This window comes from Cryptomeria japonica, chromosome 2 (genome assembly GCF_030272615.1).
Source record: "Cryptomeria japonica chromosome 2, Sugi_1.0, whole genome shotgun sequence".
Lineage (NCBI taxonomy): Eukaryota > Viridiplantae > Streptophyta > Pinopsida > Cupressales > Cupressaceae > Cryptomeria > Cryptomeria japonica.
The window spans coordinates 431,839,973-431,852,154 of NC_081406.1; the positions used below are offsets into that span (position 1 = coordinate 431,839,973).

Here is a 12,182-nt window from a genome sequence, read left to right on the forward strand (position 1 = left end):
CGAGGTGCACACCGATTTCACCTGGGTGTGCGTGCAGCACCTTGGGCGCACCGGGGTGTGCGCACAATGCCTAAGTTGCATCATGGCCTATGTGCTCGGGGCACCTCGGGTGCATGCTCGGTGTCCCCCCCACACGCGCGATAGTGCGGGCACCACACCCCGGCCCGGCCCGGCCCTGACAAGAACGCAATCGGGCAAAAGGTTAATTCAAATAGCATTGCGATGCTCGACGAAAAACTAAAAAAGGGTGCAACACCGGGACTTCCCGGGAGGTCACCCATCCCAGTACTACTCCAGCCCAAGCGCGCTTAACTGCGAAGTTCTGATGGGATCCGATGCACTAACGCTGGTATGATCGCACCCGTTATGAGCTTGTCACAGTGTGTACTTAGCAAACTGCGACCCACGTTCGAATCCACCCCAGCCACCCACCCCCGCTGAGGTGCACACCCTCCCTCGCCAAGCGCACCCCGTTCGCCAAGTGTGAACCCTGCCCGGGTGCGCGCACCTCGCCAGGGCGTCGGGTGTGCACCCGGCCCGGCCTACGTGCATGCACCTAGACGGGGCGTCGTGTGCGCACCCGACCTGCCCAAGTGCGCACAGTGTCTCGTCTGCAACGCGGTGCCCGCACACCACCTCGGGCGCAATGACCTGTGCTCACATGTGGGCCGAGTGCACCCTAGTGCATGTTCAGGGCGCCTCGGGTGCATGCTCGATCTTTCCCCGGTGCACCAAGGCGCTCGGTTTGCCCCGGGTGCGCACTTGGTGCAAGGTGGGCACCCAAAATAGGGATCAAGCACCAAAAACAAGTTTTGGGATGCAAAATGGGACCCAAGAACCACAAATGCGTTCCAAGACCCATGATGGGTCCACGAGAACAAAAATGTGTTCCGAGACTTAATAAACAAATATTGGTTTTTAGGAGAAGAAACATGCTCTGATGCCCAAAACGAGAATCGACCCTGAAAAGGCCACAAGCCAAAAGTGGGATGCGAGACAAAAAAAAGGGGACCCGAGGACCAAAATTGGGTTCCAAGGTCAAAGACAGGGCAACCGGACAAGAAACGACCTCTAAGGCTCGAAATGAGTCTCGACAACTAAAACTTGACAAGAAGCACCCATCAGGCACCCAACTCGACACCCATGGGATGTTGACCCACCCGGGCTTCCACCTAGCACACCTTGGCACCCACCCACGCTGGCACCCAACTTAGCACCTTTGAACCCACATTGGCACTCACCCTGACCCTGGCACCTTGGAACCCACATTGGCACTCACCTTGACCCTGGCACCCACCTTTGCACTCACCTTGGCACCCACCCTGGCTCCCACCTCGGCACCCACCCAGACACCCACCTTGGTTCCTTGCCACCCACCTTGGATCCTTGGTACCCACCCCGACACCCACCTTGGCATGTAACTTGGCTACTTTCCACCCACCTTGGCTCCTTGATGCCCACCCCGACAACCACCTCGTGACCTACCTTGGCTAGGGTTGGTGCACACCCACCCTGGTGCCCACCTTGGCACCCACCCTATGACCCACCTTGGCATGCACCTTAGTACCCACCCCGTTACCCACCCTAGGACCCACCCCGTGACCCACCTTGGCCAAGGTGGGTGCACACCCACCCTGGTGCCCACCTTGGCACCCACCCATCCTAGCACCCAGCCTGTGACCAGCCTTGGAACCCACCCTCGCACCCGTCTTGGCCAGGGTGGGTGCGCACCCATCTTGGCACCGACGTGTTGACACACCTGGGAACACACCCTGTGACCCATGCACCCTAGCACCCACCTTGGCACCCACCTTGGAACCCAACCTATCAACTTGGCATTCACCCGTGACCCACCTTGGCATCCACCATAGCAGTCGCCCACTTGGCACCCACCTTGGAACCCAACTTGGCACCCACCTCAGCACCCACCTTGACACTTGTGCACCCACCTTGCCACTCACCCTAGCATCGACCCATCCTAGCACCCACCATAGCACCTTTGCACCCTAGCAATCACCCATCCTAGCACCTAACCTGTGACCCACCTCGACACTCACCCTCGCACCCACCTTGGAACCCAACCTAGCACCCACCCACCCTGACACCCACCCTAGCACCTACCCACCCTTGCAGCCACCCACCTCAGCACCCACCCTATGACCCATCTTGGCACCCACCCATCCTACCACTCAACCTATCACCCACCTTCTCACCCACCTTGGCATCCACCTTAGCACCCACCCACACTGGCACCTTGGCACCCACCTCGGGCAAGGTGGGTGCACACCCACCCTGGCACCCAATTTAGAACCCACCGAGCATGTTACCCACCTTGGCACCCACATTGCAACCCACCCTAGCACCCACCCTATGACCCACATTGGCATCCACACCCTAGCACCCAGGCACCCAGGCACCCACCTCGACACCCACCCTAGCACTGAACCTGTGACCCACCTTGGAACTCACCCTAGAACCCACCCACCCTGAGAACCACCTTGGCATCCACCTTACAACCCAGCCACCTTGGCACCCACTCTAGCACTCACCTATCCTAACACCCAACTTGTTACCCACCTTGGCACCCGCCCTCACATCCACCTTGAAACCCACCCTAGCACCCACCCACCCAGGAGCCCACCTTGGCACCCAACCTAACACCCATACACCTTGGCACCCACCCTATGACCCTCTTTGGAATCCACCATAGCACGCACCCACCCTGGCACCCACCATGGAGTGCACCCTAGCACCCACCCACCTTGGTGTGCGCACTGCGCCAACCTCTCAAAGACCCTATGTGGTGCGCTCCAAGGTGCGCACTTTTGGTGCACACTGAGGTGCACAACAAAGTGTGCACCGAGGTGAGCACCAAAGTGCACTCCAGGGTGCACACCAAAGTGCACTCCAGGGTGCACACCAAAGTGCACTCCAGGGTGCACTCCAGGGTGCACACCAAGGTGCGCACCTTTGGTGCGGTCAATGCAAACGAGTTCGGAATTTGGGGTCGATGTCCTAATTGCTGCTACAGACTACACGTATGAGAATTGGACAAATAGCTTTATATAGGGGAGGTGTTGTGTTTGATGGGTCGACTCCCCTAGTTGTGTGCACTACACCAACTTCAAAGACCTTGTCTTGTTTAAGAAGTCGAAAGTTGGGGTGGATGTCCTAATCGTTGCTGCAGACTAAACATGTATGAGAATCAGACAAATAGCTTATATAGGGGAGGTGTTGCATTCGGTGGGTTGACTCCCCTGGTTGTGCGCACTGCCCCAACCTCAAAGACCCTGCATTGCGGAAGAAGTTGGAAGTCAGATTTTGGTGAGCACCAAGGCATGCACCTTTGGTGCGGTCAACGCAAACGAATTCAGAAGTTGGGGTCGATGTCCTAATCATTGTTGCAGGCTACACATGTATGAGAATCAGACAAATAGCTTATATAGGGGAGGTGTTGGGTTTGATGGGTCAACTCCCTTGGTTGTGCGCATTACGCCAACCTCAAAGACCTTGTTTTCGTTAAGAAGTTGAAAGTTGGGGTCAATGTCCTAATGGCTCTTGCAGGCTACGCATGTATGAGTGCACCAAGGTGTTGGTGCAGTCAATGTAGGCGAGTTCGGAAGTTGGGGTGGATGTCTTGATCGGCTGTGCAAACTACAGAGGTGTGAGATTGGGACAAATAACTTATATAGGGGAGGTGTATGCTTCGATGGGTCGACTTCACAGGTTGAGCGCACCGTGCCAACCTTAAAGACCCTGCGCTATGGATGAAGTCAGAAGTTGGGTCCGATGACCGATTCGATTACTAGGTATGCTCATGAGGTCGGAATTTGGGTCCAATGACCTGCCATGTGCAGGAAGGCGAATGTTGGCACTGTGCATTGCAAGGTGCACACCAAGGTGCTGGTGTGGTCATTGTAGCCAAGTTCGGAAGTTGGGGTCGATGTCCTGATCGGAGGTGCAAACTATATAGGTGTGGGAATTGGACAAATAGCTTATATAGGGGAGGTGTATGCTTCGATGGGTCGACTCCCCGGGTTGAGCGCACCGCGCCAACCTCAAAGACCCTACGGTATGGATGAAGTCGGAAGTTGGGTCCGATGATCGATTTGATTAGTAGGTATGCTCATGAGGTCGGAATTTGGGTCCGATGACCTACCATGTGTAGGAAGGCGAATGTTGGCACTGTGCATTGCAAGGTGCGCACCAAGGCGCTGGTGCCATCGTTGTAGTCAAGTTCAAAAGTTGGGGTCGTTGTCCTGATCGGAGGTGCAAACTACACAGGTTTGGGAATCAAACAAATAGCTTATATAGGGGAGGTGTATGCTTCGATGGGTCGACTCCATGGTTTGAGTGCACCATGCCAACTCAAAGACCCTATGGTATGGATGAAGTCGGAAGTTGGGTTCGATGACCGATTCGATATGTAGGCATACTCACGAGGTCGGACTCAACCTGCGGAATGGTTCGGCAATGGTAGTCGCTCCAACACGTCCTTGCAATGGCCACAGAGGTGATTCGACTAGAGCTCCAGTCTAGCTTTTTGGGTTGCTTGGTGGACTGATATAGCCTCGATCGAGTTCCGGCCATGAACGTTTTAGATAGCTCTTGGGCTCTCTGGGACGAAAGTCAGAAGTTTGGGCTATTGTCTGATTTGATGACCTATTGGTTTCGGTATGGATGCAATTGCGAGAGTGGTTCGGCAAAGGTAGTCATTCCGATGCGTCCATGTCATGGCCAAATCGATAATTTGATTTGAGCCCTTGTATAGCACTTGGGTCTCTGAATGTGATTCTGCATTCTAGTCCCTTTGGGTACTGCTTGAGCTGCATCCCAGGGGGTTCCCTTCCCAATAATCTGCCTCACAACCTGATTGCTATGCGGTGAGGCTCCTCAGCCGCCTCGGAACTATCTATGTATCGGATGCATCGCGGGATAAGGGGTTGGCAATGGTAGCCTCCTCAAGCACGTCGGATGCTTGGACCATTCCGAGGTGGCCCTGAAGCCTCTTCCGTCTAGCCATTGGGGCCTTCTCACCGAATCCCTCGCCTCGCACCCCAATTGCTATGCGGTGAGGCTCCTCGGCCTGCTTGGAACTATCTTTGTATCAGACGCATCACGGGATAAGGGGTTGGCACTGGTAGTTTCCCCAAACGCGTCCGATGCTTGGACCATTCTGAGGTGGCCCTGTAGCCTCTTCCATCTAGCCGTTGGGGCCTTCTCACTGCATCCCTCACCTCGCACCCCGATTGCTATGCGGTGAGGCTCCTCGGCCACCTTGGAACTATCTGTGTATCAGACGCATCGCGGGATAAGGGGTTGTCACTGGTAGTCGCCCCAAGCACGTCTGATGCTTGGACCATTCCGAGGTGGCCCTGAAGCCTCTTCTGTCTAGCCGTTGGGTCTTTCTCGCCGCATCCCTCACCTCGCACCCCGATTGCTATGTAGTGAGGCTCCTCGGCCACCTTGGAACTATCTGTGTATCGGATGCATCGCGGGATAAGGGGTTGTCACTGGTAGTCGCCCCAAGCGCATCTGATGCTTGGACCATTCCGAGGTGGACCTAAAGCCTCTTCCATCTAGCCGTTGGGTCTTTCTCGCCACATCCCTCACCTCGCACCCCGATTGCTATGCGGTGAGGCTCCTCGGCTGCCTTGGAACTATCTGTGTATCAGATGCATCGCGGGATAAGGGGTTGTCACTGGTAGTCGCCCCAAGCGCATCCTATGCTTGGACCATTCTTAGGTGGACTTGAAGCCTCTTCCGTCTAGTTGTTGGGGCTTTCTCACCACATCCCTTGCCTCGCACCCTGATTGCTACGCTGTGAGGCTCCTAGGCTGCCTTGGAACTATCTGTGTATCGGATGCATCGCGGGATAAGGGATTGGCACTGGTAGTTGCCCCAAGCACGTCTGATGCTTGGACCATTCCAAGGCAAACCTGAAGCCTCTTCTGTCTAGCCGTTGGGGCCATCTCACCACATCCCTCGCCTCACACCCTGATTGCTATGCGGTGAGGCTCCTCGGCCACCTTGGAACTATCTGTGTATCGGATGCATCACGGGATAAAGGGTTGGCACTGGTAGTTGCCCCAAGCACGTCCGATGCTTGGACTATTTCGAGGCGGCCCTGCAGCCTCTTCCGTCTAGCCTTTGGGGCCATCTCGCTACATCCCCTGCCTCGCACCATGATTGCTATGCGGTGAGGCTCCTCGGTCACCTCGAAACTATCTATGTATCAGACGCATCGTGGGATAAGGGGTTGGCACTGGTAGTCGCCCCAAGCACGTCTGATGCTTGGACTATTTTGTGGCGGCCCTGCAGCCTCTTCCGTCTTGCCATTGGGGCCATCTCGTCACATCCCCCACCTCACACGCCGATTGCTATGCAGTGAGGCTCCTCAGGCACCTTGGAACTATCTTCATATCAGATGCATCGCGGGATAAGGGGTTGGCACTGGTAGTCACCCCAAGTACGTCCGATGCTTGGAGCATTCTGAGGTGGCCCTGAAGCCTCTTCTATCTAGCCGTTGGGGCTTTCTCGCCACATCCCTCACCTGACACCCCCGATTGCTATGCGGTGAGGCTCCACAGCTGCCTTGGACATATCTTTGTATTAGACGCATCATGGGATAAGGGGTTGGCACTGGTAGTCGCCTGAAGTGCATCCGATGCTTGGACCATTCTTAGGCGGCCCTGATGCCTCTTCCGTCTAGCCGTTGGAGCCTTCTCGCCGCATCCCTCACCTCACACCCTGATTTCTTTGTGGTGAGGCTCCTCGGCCACCTTGGAATCATCTGTGTATAGTATGCATCGCGGGATAAGGGGTTGGCATTGGTAGTCGCCAAAAGTGCGTTCGATGCTTGGACCATTTCGAGGTGGCCCTGAAGCCTCTTTCGTCTAGCCATTGGGGATTTCTCGCCGCATCCCTCACCTCGCACCATGATTGCTATGCGGCGAGGCTCCTCGGCCGCCTTGGAACTATCTATGTATCAGATGCATCCCGGGATAAGGGGTTGGCACTGGTAGTCACCCCAAGCGCGTCCGATGCTCAGACCATTCCGAGGCGGCCCTGAAGCCTCTTCTGTGTAGCCGTTGGGGCCTTCTCGCCACATCCATCGCCTCGCACCCCAATTGCTATGCGGTGAGGCTCCTTGACCACCTCGGAACTATCTCTATGTTGGATGCATCGCAGGATAAGGGGTTGGCACTGGTAGTCGCCCCAAGCATGTTTGATGCTCAGACCATTCCAAGGCAGCCCTGCAGCCTCTTCCGTCTAGCTGTTGGGGACTTCCAGCCACATCCCTTGCCTCGCATCCCGATTGCTATGCTATGAGGCTCCTCGACTGCCTCAAAACTATCTCTGTGTTAGACGCATTGCAGGATAAGGGGTTGGCACTGGTAGTCGCCCCAATCACGCCCGATGCTTGGACCATTCCAAGGCGGCCCTGTAGCCTCTTCCGTCTAGCCGCCGGGGCCTTCCCGGTGCATCCCTCGCCTCGCATCCCAATTCCTATGCAGTGAGGCTTCTCGACCGCCTCAGAACTATATCTGTTATCGCTACTACATCCCTTGACTGGTAATCTCCTCGGCCGCCTTGGAACGTTCTCTTTGTCTGACATGTTGCAGGATAAGGGGTTGGCACTGGTAGTCACCCCAAGCATGCCTGATGCATAGACCGCTCTAAGTCGACCTTGCTTGCAGCCTCTAACATGCATAGACCTCTCTGAGTCGACCCTGCAGCCTCACACGTTTAGCCTTTGGAATCTCACCTCACAAAATGATTGCTATCCTTGCTGCATCCCTTGCCTCGAGCCTTGATTGCTTTCTTGGATGCATCCCTCCTCTCCTCACAGCCTAGTTGTCATCACTACTGCATCCGTCACTTCATGCATCTGGCTGCTGGGCCCTTCCCACCACACCCTTTTCCACACACCTCGATTGCTATCTCTGCTGCATCTCACACCCCGAGTGCTATCTCTACTACATCCCTCAGCTCTCACTTCTGCATCCTTTGCCTCACACCTCGATTGCTATCAATGCTGCATCCATCACCTCACACCTCGATTGCTATGCGAGGAGGCTCCTTGGCCACCTTGGAAATTTCTTTGTGTCGGACGCACCGCGGGATAAGGGGTGGGCACTGGTAGTTGCCCCAAGTGCGCCCAATTCTTAGACCGCTTTGAGGTGACCTCGTAGCCTCTTTCATCCAGGCTTCCTGCCTTCAACGCCCTTTTTACACCTCGATTTCTATGCACGGGCTCGTTGGCATCTATCACCTCTCTACGAAGAGTGGCACGATGATTGTTGGGGTAAATCGTAGTAGTCCAATCTCTGGCCTTGGGCCATTGTGAGGGCTGATCAATTTCCTATGCGCATCTCATGTTCACCCAGTAACAGACTCGACGACTTGTAATCAGTCTTGTTCTCAATTGTTCCTGGAGGTAGTCTTCGGAACTCTTGGATTTGACTTGTCACTCGAACTGTCCTCTTCTGAGGATGCTTGTGTGTGTGTGCTTGTGCCATTTCCTTGGTGGTATTAATGAGATATTAAAGAGTGGAGTGAGCACCTCGCCCAGCTATGTTTGGGGCTCTCACTCCCTTACCCGGTGTGTGACCGCTTTGCACGTAGGTTGTGGAGCATCGCGACTCTTTCGATGTTTGGCGGTTGTCTTCTGGTGATGCGTTGGTCCTGAAGTGCACATTACTAGCATTTCTGCCATTGTTCTCGATCTTTGGCATGTTCCTTCATTGTCATTGGATATATATCTCCGTTTATATGCACAGGCTTCTCCCATGTATTCAATGTTGTCCCACTCTCAGCACTCTCGTGGTCTCCTTGGCTTCTCTCTCCCATGAGCGAGCTCTCTTCTCGAGTCTTTTCCATGTCCCATGGAGGTTGCCTTTTGAAATTCGGGTACACAAACGTGACCAAATAAGAGCGGAATTTCCTATGAGGAGAAGCTCACCTTAGGGAGCAGCAATGCCGAGTGTTTTGACAGAGGGTAGAGGGGGCGTTGTTTGGGCGGTTGCACAAAAGAGGCCCCTTGTCATCATCCTCCGGCCCGCAGAGGGTCCTGTTCCCCCATCGGGAGGGTTGCAGTGGTCACGGAGAATGGTTACCCAAGTCACGCTTGGAAGGGAATGATTTGTCCATCAGTCGAGATGTGCTCGTCTGTGTGTGTTGCACCACAACATGTGTGTAGGGGGCATATACCTGGGAAATGGATGTCTCTGAGTGGCCTTACAATTGAGGTGGCTGCGTGCACGGTGTCGCCTGTTCAGATAGACGTGTCGCGAGCGGGGTCATTTGGGAGTTTTCGAGTAAAGGTTTCCGTACGAGATTTTCTTTCTAGGAGCTTGTGAACCGGAGCTCCTTGATGCCACATTCTGAATTTCACACGTCTTTTCCTTCCAGCGTGATGTTCTTCGTCAGCTCTTGGTGAGAGAGCCACTCCAAGTGTGTAGGGGGCATATGCCTGGGAAATGGATGTCTCTGAGTGGCCTTACAATTGAGGTGGTCACGCGCATGATGCATTTTGCACAGATTTGACTTTCACGAGTAGGTTCGGCTTTGAGACCGAGGGTAAAGGGCTCCGTACAGGATATGCTTCCCAGGTGCTTGTGTACCGAAGCTCCCTGTCATACCTCTCCAGCCTACACTCGTGTTTTCCTCAATCCAGGTCTTGACAAGCACACTGCCTAGTTCCCGCATCTCCGTCCTTGGTCAACTTTGGGATGCGGGCAGGTTTTGTTCGATTGCAAGGATGGGCCGCATGCTTTCTAATTTTGGTTTCCCATGAGGGCAGGTCTGCCTCGCGGTCTCTCTAGCAGAGGCCCGGGGCAGCCTGCTCGTGGCCGGAAGCTACCTAGTCGATCCTGCCAGTAGTCATATGCTTGTCTCAAAGATTAAGCCATGCATGTCTAAGTATGAACTATTTCAGACTGTGAAACTACGAATGGCTCATTAAATCAGTTATAGTTTCTTTGATGGTAATTTGCTACTCGGATAACCATAGTAATTCTAGAGCTAATACGTGCACCAAATCTCGACTCTTGGAAGGGATGCATTTATTAGATAAAAGGCTAGTGCAGGCTCGCTCGCTACTCCAGTGATTCATGATAACTTGACGGATCGCACGGCCTTTGTGCCGGCGACGCTTCATTCAAATTTCTGCCCTATCAACTTTTGATGGTAGGATAGAGGCCTACCATGGTGGTGATGGGTGACGGAGAATTAGGGTTCGATTTTGGAGAGGGAGCCTGAGAAATGGCTACCACATCCAAGGAAGGTAGTAGGCGTGCAAATTACCCAATCCTGACACTGGGAGGTAGTGACAATAAATAACAATACTGGGCTCATCGAGTCTGGTAATTGGAATGAGTACAGTCTAAATCCCTTAATGAGGATCCATTGCAGGGAAAGTCTGGTGCCAGCAACCGTGGTAATTCCAGCTCCAATAGTGTATATTTAAGTTGTTGCAGTTAAAAAGCTCGTAGTTGGACCTTGGGTCATCATGGTCGGTCCACCTACTTGGTGTGCACTAGCCCTCACGTCCCTTCTGCCGGCAGTGTGTTCCTGGCCTTAATTGGCTGGGTCGTGGTTCTGGCGCCGTTAATTTGAAAAAATTAGAGTGCTCAAAGAAAGCCTATGCTTTGAATACATTAGCATGGAATAACGTGATAGGAGTCTGGTCCTGTTCCATTGACCTTCGGGACCGGAGTAATGATTAATAGGGACTGTCGGGGGCATTCGTATTTCATTGTCAGAGGTGAAATTCTTGGATTTATGGAAGATGAACCATTGCGAAAGCATTTGCCAAGGATGTTTTCATTAATCAAGAACAAAAGTTGGGGGCTCGAAGACAATCAGATACCGTCCTAGTCTCAACCATGCCGACCAGGGATCGGTGGATGTTTCTCTAAGGACTCTGCCAGCACCTTCTGAGAAATCAGAGTGTTTGGGTTCCGGGGGAAGTATGGTCGCAAGGCTGAAACTTAAAGGAATTGACAGAAGGGCACCACCAGGAGTGGAGCCTATGGCTTAATTTGACTCAACACGGGGAAACTTACCAGGTCCAGACATAGTAAGGATTGACAAATTGAGAGCTCTTTCTTGATTCTATGGGTGGTGGTGCATGGTCGTTCTTAGTTGGTGGAGCGATTGTTCTGGTTGATTCTGTTAACGAATGAGACCTCAGCCTACTAACTAGCTACGCAGAGGTTCCTCTTCGCGGCCAGCTTCTTAGAGGGACTATGGCCTCCTAGGCCATGGAATTTTGAGGCAATAATAGGTCTATGATGCCCCTAGATGTTCTGGGCCGCACGCGTGCTACACTGATGCAACCAATGAGTTTTTCTCCCTGGCCTGAAAGGTTCGGGAAATCTTGCCAAATTGCATCATGATGGGGATAGACCATTGCAATTATTGATCTTCAACGAGGAATTCCTAGTAAGCACAAGTCATCAGCTCGCATTGACTACGTCCTTGCCCTTTGTACACACTGCTCATCGCTCCTACCGATTGAATGATCTGATGAAGTGTTCGGATCACGCCGACGGTGGCGGTTCCTATCACCGACGTCGCGAGAAGTTTATTGAACCTTATCATTCAAAGGAAGGAGAAGTCATAACAAGGTTACCATAGGTGAACTTGCGGTAGGATCATTGTCAGTTCTGGCCCCTGAATCATGCAGGGGAGGAGGCGAGGGAGGCACGCCGAGCTCGCCTGCTTCCCGACCCTCACCCTCGAAGATGTGTGGATGGTTGGGCCTCGCTGCATTGCTCGGCCGCAAGTTCCACACCGTCGGCTCGAGGTGATCGAATGTCATGATCGAGTGTATGCCCTTTTCAAGAGAGGCTGAGTCTCTATCCCGTCGAGTTCACATGCCCCCGATTGCGCGCGTGGCATCGTCCCAGCAATCCGTCGGTTCTACGATGGGAAGTCGGGACTCCTGCAACCCCCTGTTACGTCTCCCAGGGGAACAACATGTCGCTTGGAGCATTCCCCGCCACCGACGAGTGCACTCTCGAGCGATCGCTCATGGGGTAGGACCCATCCTCTGGCTGCAGGGTTCTCTCGAGGTGGCATCCTCTTGTGCGATGCAATGGGGCGGAGACACGCACCCTTCCAGTGCCCCCTTGCACTGGCGGATGGTTCGTGTCAAACACCCTACATCGGTGCGA

The 12,182-nt window shown here is 53.9% G+C and overlaps 1 non-coding gene across 1 annotated transcript; it reads right to left on the reverse strand.

Annotated features, from left to right (window-relative positions):
- Positions 1 to 244: 244 nt before the first annotated feature.
- Positions 245 to 363, reverse strand: LOC131031944 (5S ribosomal RNA). Its single transcript, XR_009103342.2, has one exon. It is a non-coding gene; the product is annotated as a 5S ribosomal RNA (ribosomal RNA).
- Between the last annotated feature and the right edge of the window lie 11,819 nt (positions 364 to 12,182).